The 12,818-nt window shown below is 33.7% G+C and overlaps 1 protein-coding gene across 1 annotated transcript in view; it reads right to left on the bottom strand.

The window, feature by feature from the left end:
- The window catches only part of MBD5 (methyl-CpG binding domain protein 5), a 398,748-nt gene that overhangs the window by 385,817 nt on the left and 113 nt on the right, over nt 1–12,818 (bottom strand). The gene's annotated exons all lie outside the window — the stretch shown is intronic.

Here is a 12,818-nt window from a genome sequence, read left to right as displayed (position 1 = left end):
AAAATTAGTTTAAAAACTAGAAAGGAACCAAAATTGGGTGCTATGTTTACCATATGCTATATGGTCATCTGCAGATTATTTACAGAGAGAGGAAAAAATGGGGTTTAAAATTGAAGGATAGGCACATCATTTATCAACCCAGTTCACCATACTGTCTTACTTTTCCTAGTAGCCCCTTCTATACTGAAAAGTGGCTGTTCACAACAGAGTGAGGTCAATTCAAGCTATTCACATTCTTCTGAAAGGTACTTCTACTGCATGTCATTTTAAGTTCCTTTATCCTCTAACAAAAACTGGGGACGTCAACAACTTTTGAACTAGAGATTAAAAGCTGTTAACAGTAAATGCCAAAAATATCAGTAGTACAAGTTTGAGAGTAGGAACAATAAATAAAAAGTTTTCCACAGGTATGATTCCCAGCAGATGAAATATAATGTACCTGCCATTATCTAAGAATTCAACTTAATATGTGAAAGGGAAGCATCAATCATGAGATCATTGAATGAACTATTACAAGAAGAATCTGCAAGTCATACCACCTATTTCTCAACCCCAACCTCATTTCAAGTGTCAAGGAGAATTTGTGTGATAAAATGAACAAGCTTTATAGCTACAGTTTGAGAGTGAACAGCTGCATATGTCACACAATAAAGAGAGCACAGCCAACTCACTTGATGGTAGAGCAGACTGTTACAATCAGTGGTTGTCAGCTACATATCTGGTTTAATGAAATTTTTAGATTACCAAACAGACCCAGGCACTTACATGACCAAACATATGCCTGAGTTTTAGACCTAGTCAGTAACAGAACTGGGCCCTCTAGGATTTCTGAAACCAATTGAAAGACATTTTTTCCAAGTTCAGCACTATACTAGACCAAATGAAACTGACAAGCCTAAATAGAATATGATAGGAATTAGACTCAATAATAAGCATTTAAATATTGTAATTTGTTAAGAGAAGAAATTGTACATTAGATTCTATTTTTATTAAGTATTGGAAACCATTGCAAAGAGGCTCATGTGATAATTCCTCATGCTTATTTTATTTTGCAATGTGTGAAAAAATTCATAAAGACATTCATTTTGCAGCAAGTAGAAAGTGTTTGGCACAAAGGCTAGGCCAATTTAGGATAACATTTCAAGAAAAGCTAATAAATGGTAGTTTTTTAAAGAAGAAAAGCATATTTTAGTTTAAGATATGACAGTGAGAACTTTCAATAAAAAATACATATGTTGAGGAGATTCCTTGGGGAATAGGATTTCAGAAGAGACAGTAAAGGTTCTCACAAATGCATACACACTCATACACAAACACACACAAAATTCCTTATATAGGCTGAAAAAATCATGAACAAAAATGTTGTTACATATTGTTGCAGGTATAGAATAGATAAATTTAAATTTTACGATATTACAGATCAAAATTAAAATAACATATTTCACTATTCCAACTTTTTTGAAAGATTCTAAACTTAAAAAATGTTCAAACTGTACCCCCATAGAAGACACAATTACCTTTTACCTAGTTTCCTGGGTATGTGCTTGTGTGTATGTTCACATATATATACACACAGGTATATACACACACTTTTTTGCTGAACCATTTGAGTTAGTTGCATACAATGATATTCTTTACACAATTTTATAAGTACCACATTCAAGACATTTAACATTGATATTTAATATCATACACTTTTCAGTGTATACTGGCATTTTACCATTTGTCCCCCAAACATCCTTAACCTTATATATATTTTTTAATTAGGATCCAATCAATCCCTCATTTTCCTTTCAGCTGGAACAATTGTCTAGTGTTGTTTACTTTTCCACAACACTATTTTGAAAAAGTCTAGGTCAGTTGTTTCTCAGACTGTTTCTCAATTCAAATACATCTGGTTAATTTCTCATGATTAGATTTAGCTTAAACATTATTGGTAGTAATATAACAAAAGTGGCATCTTTTCCTTCTGAAGTCCATCATATTAAAAGGCACATGACATCAGATTGTCCTTTACTGGTGTTGTGAAGTTTAATCATTTGGTGAAGTTGATATCTGCCAGATTTCTCCATTTTAAAGGTACTTTTTCCTTTTTAATTAGTAAGTAATCTATGAGGTGATACTTTGAGACCATGTAAGTATCCTTCTTCCAAACAGTCTTTTATATAATAATTTTAGCATCAATTGGTGACTGTTACCTGAATCAGTTATTACAGCTGTTGTAAATAAAGGTTATTTTCTCTTTTTATTCTTTCTACATTAGCTGTTATTTTTCCATAAGAAGCACTTTCCCTTTACCTCTTCTTCTAGCGAATTTCTTTTATATATCAGTGTAGACTCATGGATTGCTGTTTTTAATTTATTATGTTAGAATCCATTTCTATCATTATTTATTTTGATAGTCTGTTCCAAATTTGTCCAGAGGGGCCCTCTTTAAAGCTGGTATCTGTGTCCTTTGGGCATGTTTCCTCAGTTTTTGAGCCTTTCCTGAAATATATTTTAAAAATAATGACCTATTTCAAAACAGAAACCAATTATTATATCCAATAACAGAACCCTACTAAAAGTATTCTCTCCAAATTCAGGGATAAAATAAGGATATTAGCTCTTACCAATATTATTTAAAGTGATTTCAAATAATTTTTACAAATGCAAAACAGAAAAAATAATAATATATCATATGAAGAGGGAAAATATTATTTTGACAAATGATTATATGCTAGGAAATCTAAAAGAATCAGTACAGAAATAATAAAACTAACGAGTTTAATAAATTTTGCAGATATAAGTTAAAAATTCTAAAGTAACATCACCAAGTAATCACTAACTAGAAAATACGATAAAGGAGGAAATTTCATTTCAAATAACAAGAAAAAAAATGCACATTTTGGAATGTAATTTAATAAGAGGTGCATGTAATCTTTCTGAAGACAACCATTAAACTTAATTAGGAAATTTAAGCTATGACTTAAACAAATGGTGAAGATGTCATATTCTTAAGTGGGTGATCATAATATTATAAAATGAGTTTTTCAGTTAAGCATAGTGGATAAAACATGGGTTCAATTCTAACCTTTCCTGAAATACCATTTATATGATATATGTTTTTATATATTTGAAATAATTAAAAACTATAACACTACAAGAAAAAAGAAGACAACAGTACAATATGTCAATACAATTTTTGGAACTGGAAATTGAATTGATTAAAGATAATGTAAGAAAAAAGGTAAGGAAGAGAGGAAAGGAGGGAAGAAGAGAGAGAGCAATGAAGGGAGAGAGAGAGAGAGCGAAAGCAATTCTATTGCAGAACCTCAGAAAAGCTTAGGAACTTCTGGATACAAGGGTATATTTGGGCAGGACTTTAAATGGAAGGATTTGTAGACAATTTTTTAAAGAAGATGGCGAATTAGACAACTCTCCTTCCCTACTCTGGAGTCAGGTGACTACCCAAATAGATGACTGGAGTTTCATTTCTAGAACAGTGATTTTCAACCTTTTCCATCTCATGGCACACCAAAAAATATATTTTTTGCTGATCAGACAAAAAAGGAGGTATAATCTTGATTCATTCACACTGGATGACTATTGTTGTGTTGGCTGCTGCCAGCTCTTTATTTGATGACCTAAGGGAAAAGAGGGCAATGCCTCTGTTTTAAAAACTGAGGTACATTGCTTAGAAGTTGAACAAGAGAGGCCTTAGATTATGAGCTACCAAGAAGAGCTGAGAGTGGAATTAGATGCCCTGCTTACTTAACAAGTGTGATTAAATAAAGGTTTATTGTACCACCACTCCCATCACCATGATTTCGTCCAGTATGCTAGCTGGAATCCAGGCTTTTACTCCAGAGGCAAAAGACTGGAAAATTCCTCTTGGTATAATCTGAACTGCCTCAGAATAGATGCCTTGAGATACTGACATTTGGTGATCTCCAAACAAAGATACCAGTTCATTGCTCCTTCAATTCTCAGGGAAACTCTCTAGTCAACAAGTTCTGTTCATAGCAAACAGACAGGATTCTGAACCACAGAAACAGAAAAATAGTGAACTTAGAGACACTAATACAATTCAGGGAACTGAAGAAACTTCAAAAAATATATTCAAAAACTTCACAGAAAAGGTGAACAGAGTTAAAATGATCTGTTTCAAGGTCTTTCTTTTTTGTTTGAGTGGTCAGTATAGTTATGTGCATAATTTGAAAAATAAACATGATATAACATTACTATGGTAACAACTAAAAATAGCATGACTTCCAAACTAATAGAACAACAAAAATAAGAAAAAAAAATAATGAAGACTACAAAAAGGGCAATAAAGGGAAGAAAAAGAAACAAAAATTGTGGGAGAATAAAAGCACAAAATACAATGGTAGATATAAACCCAAATATATCAGTAATTATAATAAAAATAAATGAACTGTAAACTCCAAATAAAAGGTAAAAATTGTCAGGTTGGATTAAAAATGTTTTATCAATAGCTAAATTGTTTTCTTTTCTTTTCAAAAGGCACCTATGTAACTTAAATTTAAAAAGGCTTAATTCTCTAGGAGACATAACGATATCTAATTTGTATGCAACTAATAACATAATCTGAAAATACATAAAGCAAAACTTGGCAAGTGGAACTAAAGAACACCACAAAATAGAAAATTTTTAACAAAGCTTAGTAACTGAAAGCTCAAGAAGACAATGTTGTTAAGAACCTAGAAGATCTGAGCACATACAGTAGTTCCTCTCTATATCGTGGTTCACTTATTGCAGCCTCACTGTATTGGGGGATTTTTAAAAATATTATATTTAATTATTTATCACAGATTTTTTGCTATATCATGGGATTTTGAAGTACTGTTAAAGTTGTTAAAGTTATGTAGGTTTAAGAGTGCAGAATATGTTTAAGAACATAAGTAGTGTTTATAAAAGTGTGGAAAAGGTTCATAAGGGAGTGGGAAAGGTTAATAAGGGACTGGGAATGGTTTATAAGTGTGTGAGAAGGGTTTTTAAAGCCTTAAAATATATATAAATACTAAAATAAATGTAAGGTTCCTATTTTGCGGATTTACACCTATTGCGGCGGGGTGGGGGGGTGTTCTAGAACATAATACCTGTGTTAAGTGAGGGAATACTGTATATAAAATGGCACCAACAGTTGTAGAATACACATTATTTTCAAGTACATTTCCAAAACAGAATAAAAACCTAATCACACACTAGACCACAAATGCAGGTTCAGCATCTTTTAAATAATTGATTTTATATAAACAACGAGATTAATATTGACTTCATAACAAAAAGATAACTAGAAATAATTCCATTGCTTTGAAAATAAGAAACATACTTCTAAATAATTTAAAATGGGAATTGAAGCTAAATATTCAGAACCAAAATATAATATGAAAACTTACAGTATATAACAAAATCAGTAATTGAGTATTTTATAGCCTTAAATGTCTACAGGACAAGAAAGAAGAGGAGAAATTAAAGAATTAGAAAATATAAGTAAAATACAGATGACAGCAAAGATAAAAGATGATTCTCTGAAAGGCCCAACAGAGCTGCAAGCCTTTGGAGAGATTTAACAAAACACTGTAAGGGAGGAAGGAAAGAAGAAAAAAGAGAGGAGAGGAAGGAAAGAGAGAAAGAGAAAGACAGGTATGCAGAGATAGTTAATATTAAAAACTACATAATTATAGATGCTGCACTAAAATAAAGAGAATGTTAAAACAGCCCAATGCCAATACATTTGAGAACAGATAAAATGGACAAATTCCTAGAAGAATATAATTTACTGACACAAATTCACAATTAAATAGAAAAGTCTGAACTATACTATTAAAGGAACTGAATCAATAATAATAATCTTCCCACGAATTTAATTCCAGACCCAGGTGTACAATCCAGGGTCTATGATTCTTAGTTTATTTTTTTATAAAATAGATGTGAAAATATCCCATTATATTATCTCATAAATGGACTTGAGATATACTATCTCACAAGAGTTTAATATGAGGATAATATAAAAAAAGGAACGTGAAGAGAATCTGTGAACTCTATATAAAGTGTTATAAAAACTATAAAAGTTATTCACCCAATTTTAGATTTAAATCAGAAAGCCTATAATTTTAAAAACAAATTACCAAGAATCCATCAAAGAAGTCAAGTTTTCACCATATGGCAAATAAATTTTACTTTGCTGTGGCCTCCACTAAATAACTAAGGACACATTCTCTTGAGGAAAACTGACCACCATAAAAAAAAATGCAACTGCAAATTAGAAATGGTAAAAAAAAAAATTTTAACTCATATATTAATAAAGTCAACATTATGTGTTAAAATCTTACTGACAACATTATAAATATAATTTAAATAACTATTTTGTTTAGGACAACAGGTTGAAGATTCAAAGGAAAAAAACAGTATTTTAGAATAGAACAAAAATGCATAACAAAGACACCTGTTTAATGTTTTATGGGTAATGAGTTAATGCATTTCCCCCCCGAAACACAATCTTGTATAATGTGTGCTTCATAAAATACCTATAAATCTCTTTATATTCATTTTTTTCATATATGCATTCATTCAGCAAGATGTCAGTGCCTACCAAGTATCAGCCACAAGATTAGCTGCTGAAGATACACAGATGAAAAAACAGCAAAGATTACAATTTTATAGTCCAGAGAGGAACAGGGAGATAAATAAAGAGAAGTACCTGAGTATGGAGAGTGCTACAGAAGAGATACACTTAATTCAAAATGAATAGATCAAAGAATATTTGCAGAAGGGATGACTTCTAATTTGTATATTAAAGAAGAAATTAAGAGTTAGCTGGAGAAAGGGAGGAGCTAAATGGCCATTCTATGAGGAGGAATCTCAATTCTTCACACTCCCTTCAAATTCATTTTGTACACATGTGTTAAACTGTATTCGTCATGCATGGTACCTGCTATAAATGTTATTTCATAAAGAGCAGGGTTTTAAATTTACTGTTGAATAATGCTAAAGATGAGTTTTAATATGAGCTTATATATTTAAATTATTCCTGTAACTCTGGCAAGATATCTTGAATTTATTTTCGAATCAAACTTCAGAAATTCATGCTTGACTAAAATACAATGAAATTTAAAAAATCATGACTGAACACTTTTTTTTGCTTGTTAGTTCAGTCTGTTCATTAGATTCCACATGAGTGAAATCACATGGTACTTGTCTTTCTCTGACTGGCTTATTTCACTTAGCACAATGTTCTCCAGGTCCACCCATGCTGTCACAAAGGGTAAATTTTCTTCATTTTTGTGTCTGAGGAGTATTCCATTGTGTAAATGTACTACAGCTCTGAAGGCGCAGGTTTTGCGGGGTGGAGGGATGAAGCAATAAAGAAAAACTGATGAAAAGAGACAATAGTGTGGTAATTATGGGGGATGGGTGAGTGGAGTGGAAGAGGATATGGGGGGATACATGGTAACAGAAAAAATACAATAAAAATGATCTATTAAAAAACAAAGAATAAATAAAAATCTTGACTATCTGGTTTCAGTTTTCCATGCACTGGCTGGCATAGCTTGAAATTACAAGAAAGTAACATGGGATCTATGATGGGATGGGAAAGTTAGGCAAACCTCTGCTCTACAACAAAGAAAGGGCACTTCACTGAATTCTCTGGCTTATTTTCCAAAGTATTTCATGTTCTAACTTGCCACATTAGTATGTAACATGTATCAGAACATCAACAGGTTGTGTGGCTTCTTGAAAAGGTTCCCTGAACTAAGGCCATTGTCCTGGCTCTTCTTCCAGTAGTGATTGGCTTTTGGGAGTGTTTTTTACACCACTGCTTCTCTCTTGACTTTTCTATGACTCCAGTAATATTTACCCATGAGCCACTACATTAATATTAAAATATTTTCAGGGCTGCAATGTTTTCAATTATATTAATTTTGATCTCTGTAAAAAAATGCAACCCCACTGTTAAGGAAATGTGTTACTCTTAAAGAGGAAAAAAGTCGCTTGTGGAATGCAAAATACTAGAAAGATCAAATGGTAAGTAGCCACCGAGCTGGGGTTATACTTGGCTTTGGTACAATAAAGAAAAACATAATACACATAGATAATGTACATTTTATTTTCTTTATGGTGCTTACATGGATATGTGAGGAATTTAATCTAAGGTAGCAATTTAATTTCTCACTGAATGTTATATTTTCTTACAGGCAGTTTATATTCTGATTAAATTTTTCCATATATCTTTTCTTGGTGAGTTGGAATATTCTGGTATTTTACAAAATAATAAATTATACTTTTCATAGTTTCTTTTATATACTTTTTTGGGTATAATAAAGACCTTAAGACTTTTTGATTTGACAACAAGTAGATTGTGAGGTCTTAGCAGGGTCAATGTCCTGTCCTCCTAAGGCTTACTGCTCCTGCATATGACCTATACAAATACATCCAGTTTAAGAAAATAACCAACATACTCACATAAATGTTAAATCAAAATCAAAATAATATTCAAGTTTGAAATATTACAGAAAAACTACACATTCTGATACTAAACTAAAACAAACAAACAAACAAAAAAAAAACACAGCATTCAGAGTTGGGCAGAGCTGGCCTAGAATCTAATTCATTGTCACCATTAATGTCACAGCTTAGTAACACACATGCTACTTCATTTCTTCCAGCCTTTTGCTTTCTTCTTTATGAAACAGAGAAAATAACAGGTTCTCTTCATAGTTGTTATGAGGATTAAATGAGGTAACAAATGTACAACACCTGGCAAAAATAGCTGACACACCATTTTTCAACTCTACTTTTTATCAAAGTAGACTGGGAAGTCTTTTTTAGGTCAGTGGCTCTCTGAGATTTGGCTGAAACAGGTGAAAGCGATATCCTGCTTAACTTCATGCCCAGTTCAACCTTGTTCCTATACATGTGTGAAGCAGGATAGGATGGAGTAGAGCAACAAACCTGACAGCAAAAATCGATACAAAACTTTTTTTTTATTGATAGAGAGAAAGAGAGAGAGAGAGAGAGAGACATCGATTTGTTGTTCCTTTTATTTAAGCATTCATTGGCTATCTCTTCTATGTGTCCTGACTGGAGATCAAACCCGCAACCTTGGCTTATTCGGAGAATGATCTAACCAATGGAGATATCCGGCCAGGGCCTAGATACATTACTTTTAAAAAGTTGCCTTCCAGTTAAATTCATATCTTTCTGAATCATTTAAAATCAGAGGACTAAGAGGATGGGTAAGATTCGCAAGTGAAACAATAAAGGGCCTAATTTTGGGTTTATGGCTATGTGTTACGCATGCATATAGAGATTGTTCCATATATTTGTATATGTATATACACACATATGTGCACAAACATACACATCTTGCACAAGCACATATATAAAATGAATTCTATGCATGAGAAAGTCAGGGCCAAAGAAAAACAAACAAATGTAATGAGTTGTAGTTTTAACTTTAACATCTATTTTTACTGTAAGAAAACACTGCTTTTAAAGCTTAATATTCTGTTTATATTATAGATGAGGCTAGAATACAGTGTAGTGCAATAAAGTGAGATTAAAAAAAAAATTGTCCTACCTAGCTAGCAGGCTTGTACAGATGATAAAGTAGTAGTGAAGTTCCTTTACTTAAAAATCATATTAGGTTCTGAAAGAATGTTCATTTAATTCCATTTATTTATATGTCTAAAGTGACAACATAAAAACAGTAGTTATACCTTTATCACTGGTTTAATGGAAATTTTTTTTTGATTTCCAATGAAATCATATCATTTTTCTTAGTTCCATTTCTAGCCTTCATTTTGCTTTTGCAAATATTGGATGGGATGGGGCAACTACCATTCATAAAATACCTCAAAAGTAATGTCAAAGACATCACAAATGAATAACAGACAAGCTTTAACGGACAATTATGACTGCTACTGGTGCAGTGGAACATATATTATTTTTATTTGTGAACATTCTCAGATGACGAGTGTGTAGATTATTCTTTCCAAAGATACTAACCAATCAATCAATCTATTCTTTCCCACATCGTCTTCGTACAATGTCACTAACACTCCTCCGACTGGTATGTTCTATATTATCTTCCCCTTCAACATGGTCAAGGGCTATGACCGCTCCAACAAAGAGTATGGTGAAGATGGTGCTATGTGATTTCTGAGGCTAGATCATAAAATAATAAAACTGCACCTCGTTTTCTTCTTGAGTCACTTAATCTGGGATCCTGATCATCATGTTCTGAGTAAGCTCAAACTAGGCCATGAGGAGACACCACACACAGAGGCTTTTTCAGAGGAGAATTAAGCCCCCAGCCAACAGCCAGAATCAACTGGTAGACAGATGAATAAACAATGCTGCTGATGATTTTAGCCCCTCCAGTCCTCAATCTGAGATCCCAAACATCATGGAAGTGAGACAAATCATCCTTGCTGTGACCTCTCTGAAATCCTGACCCAAAATCTGTGGATATAATAAATGGTTGTCCTATTCCATTAATTTTGGATAATTTGTTATGCAGCATTAGATAACTGGGACAAGCTACTTCTATACATGCAAGTTTGAGACCTAGCATTTGAGAGCTATATGTAGAGGTTTTATACTTCTAGGAAAATCTGAGCATACCTCTGACAATGAATGGAGTTGAGGAAGACAAGGGGAGGTTAAAATAGCTGTCTAATTTTCCCTGTCTATATATGGCTCTTTACTTTCTCTTGCCTTAGGAACATTCTACTTTATTCCCTCAGCCTTAATCATCTTCCCCAGTGACTCAATACTCCTTCTGATCTTCACTTGGCAATTTCCTACTCTCCTTAAAGGTCTCACACAAAATATTACATCCTCCCAGAAGATTCATCTAACTGCTAATGAATAAGTTTGGGTGCCCTGTCAATAAGATTATAGTAAAATTATCACATTACATTCTAGTTGTTTAATTATCTGTCCATCCTATTAGTCTGTAAACTATTTGAGGGCACGAACTTTCTTATTTACTAATGCATGCCCAGCAAAACAGTGCTGACGGCTGATAAATATCATTTGATGAATGAGTGTATGAGTGCATGAAGGCTCTTCTCCATCTCTACCCTGCTATAAAGCACCTGAGTTAAAAGGCAAGACCTTTGAAAACTGTAGCAAGTAAATATTCAAAAATTTCAGGTTGGATAGGAATGAACAAAGAGTACACTTAGCCACTTTCCAAATGAGGCTTTCCTAATTCAGAACACCCAAAATATACCAAAGACATCAGGTCTGATGAATTTCAGATGTAAACATCTCCATTCTAGCTCCAGAAAATTTGGCAAATCAGACACATTTCTCCCTCAGTTTGTTTTACCTTTATCTCATGACACTCTCTTACTTCCTCATGTTATCCTAATCTGTAGACCCTCATGATAACTTCCTTATATCCCAAATCCCCTAATTTATCCAGATTTGCCATCACAGTGCCTCCTCCTTAGGATCATACACCTTTCACCATCAAAATCCAGGACAGACTGGTGACATCAACTGTCTCATTTTCTCTACCTTTCACTTAATACTCAAATTACAGCAACTAGACTTCCATGACAATTAATTCAGGTCATAATTCATACTCCTGTTGGCAAATCCAAAGACACTTTTTGATCATTATTTTTTTATATTTTCAGCAGCATTTTACTCAGCTCACTTCTTGAAGTTTTTCTTTCTTTGGCTTGGAGACACCAGATAGTTTCCCTCTTGTGTCATTATTAGCCTCCTCTGTGTTCATTCTCTGGGTAACCCTACGATAATGGTTCTCAACGTTGGCTGTACATCAGAATCACCAGGGGAGCTTTTGAAACATGGGATATATCAGGACACACTGAGACCAATTTAAGCGTGGAGTTCAGGTACCATATTTTTTAAAAGCTCAGAAGATGATTCAGATGCACTGTGTAAGTTAAGAACCTTTGCCTTAACTGTTGTCTGCAGGGCTCTGACAAACTTCACATTTTCCCTGTACATACTCTCACCCTATGGCTTAAGTTATGATCTATGTGCTGATAAATCTCTTTCCAAGTGAAGATCTCTCTTCTGATCTCAGACCTATGTATTCACAACTCTTTTGTTTGACCCTAAACACTTTGTATGTCCCAAACTTAGCCAATCACATCCCCCACATAACACACTCCTATTACTGACCACACACAGACCACTAAATTCCAACAACTAGACCTCTTAAATATCTCCCCATTCTATTTTTTTCCATATCTATTCCTATAGGTCCCCATCATTGCTTAACTGCATTGATGCTAGTGGTTCTTAACTGGCCTCCTGAATGCAAGCTTGCTCTCCTCCAATCCATACAGTTCACTACAACCAAAATGATTTTTGTAAAATGCCACTTTTATTACATTACTCACACTACGCAAAACTTACCATGCTTTAACTTTCCAGAGGCTTCTTCCTGCCTTCAGAATAATTTCAAAATACCTTAGCACAGCTCATAAAATCCTTCAGAACTGTGCCCCTACATGCCTTACCCCACATTGTGGTTCAAGTACTAAACTTGCAGTTCTTAGGAGGGCCATCCTTCTCTTTCTTCTAGGCACTGGCACAAGGTCACTTCTACCTGAAATGATCTTCCTATATCTTTCCTGGTCTAGTTAACTACTTCTTATTTTTCAGGTCTCCATTGAAATGCCACAGCTCCTAGAGAAGCCTTTCCTGAAACGTCCAATCTGTGGTAATGACCAGGGGTGAAGCTGGTGCTCTACAGTCAAATGTAGCTCCTCTGCATTTTCTAGCTGCCTTCTGATTAGGTTAGAGGAATGCAGCTCATTTCTGGC

Source organism: Furipterus horrens, unplaced genomic scaffold, assembly GCF_987537825.1.
Source record: "Furipterus horrens unplaced genomic scaffold, mFurHor1.1.pri manual_scaffold_1, whole genome shotgun sequence".
NCBI classification, from domain to species: Eukaryota; Metazoa; Chordata; class Mammalia; order Chiroptera; family Furipteridae; genus Furipterus; species Furipterus horrens.
This window is presented reverse-complemented; position numbering and strand designations above follow the sequence as displayed.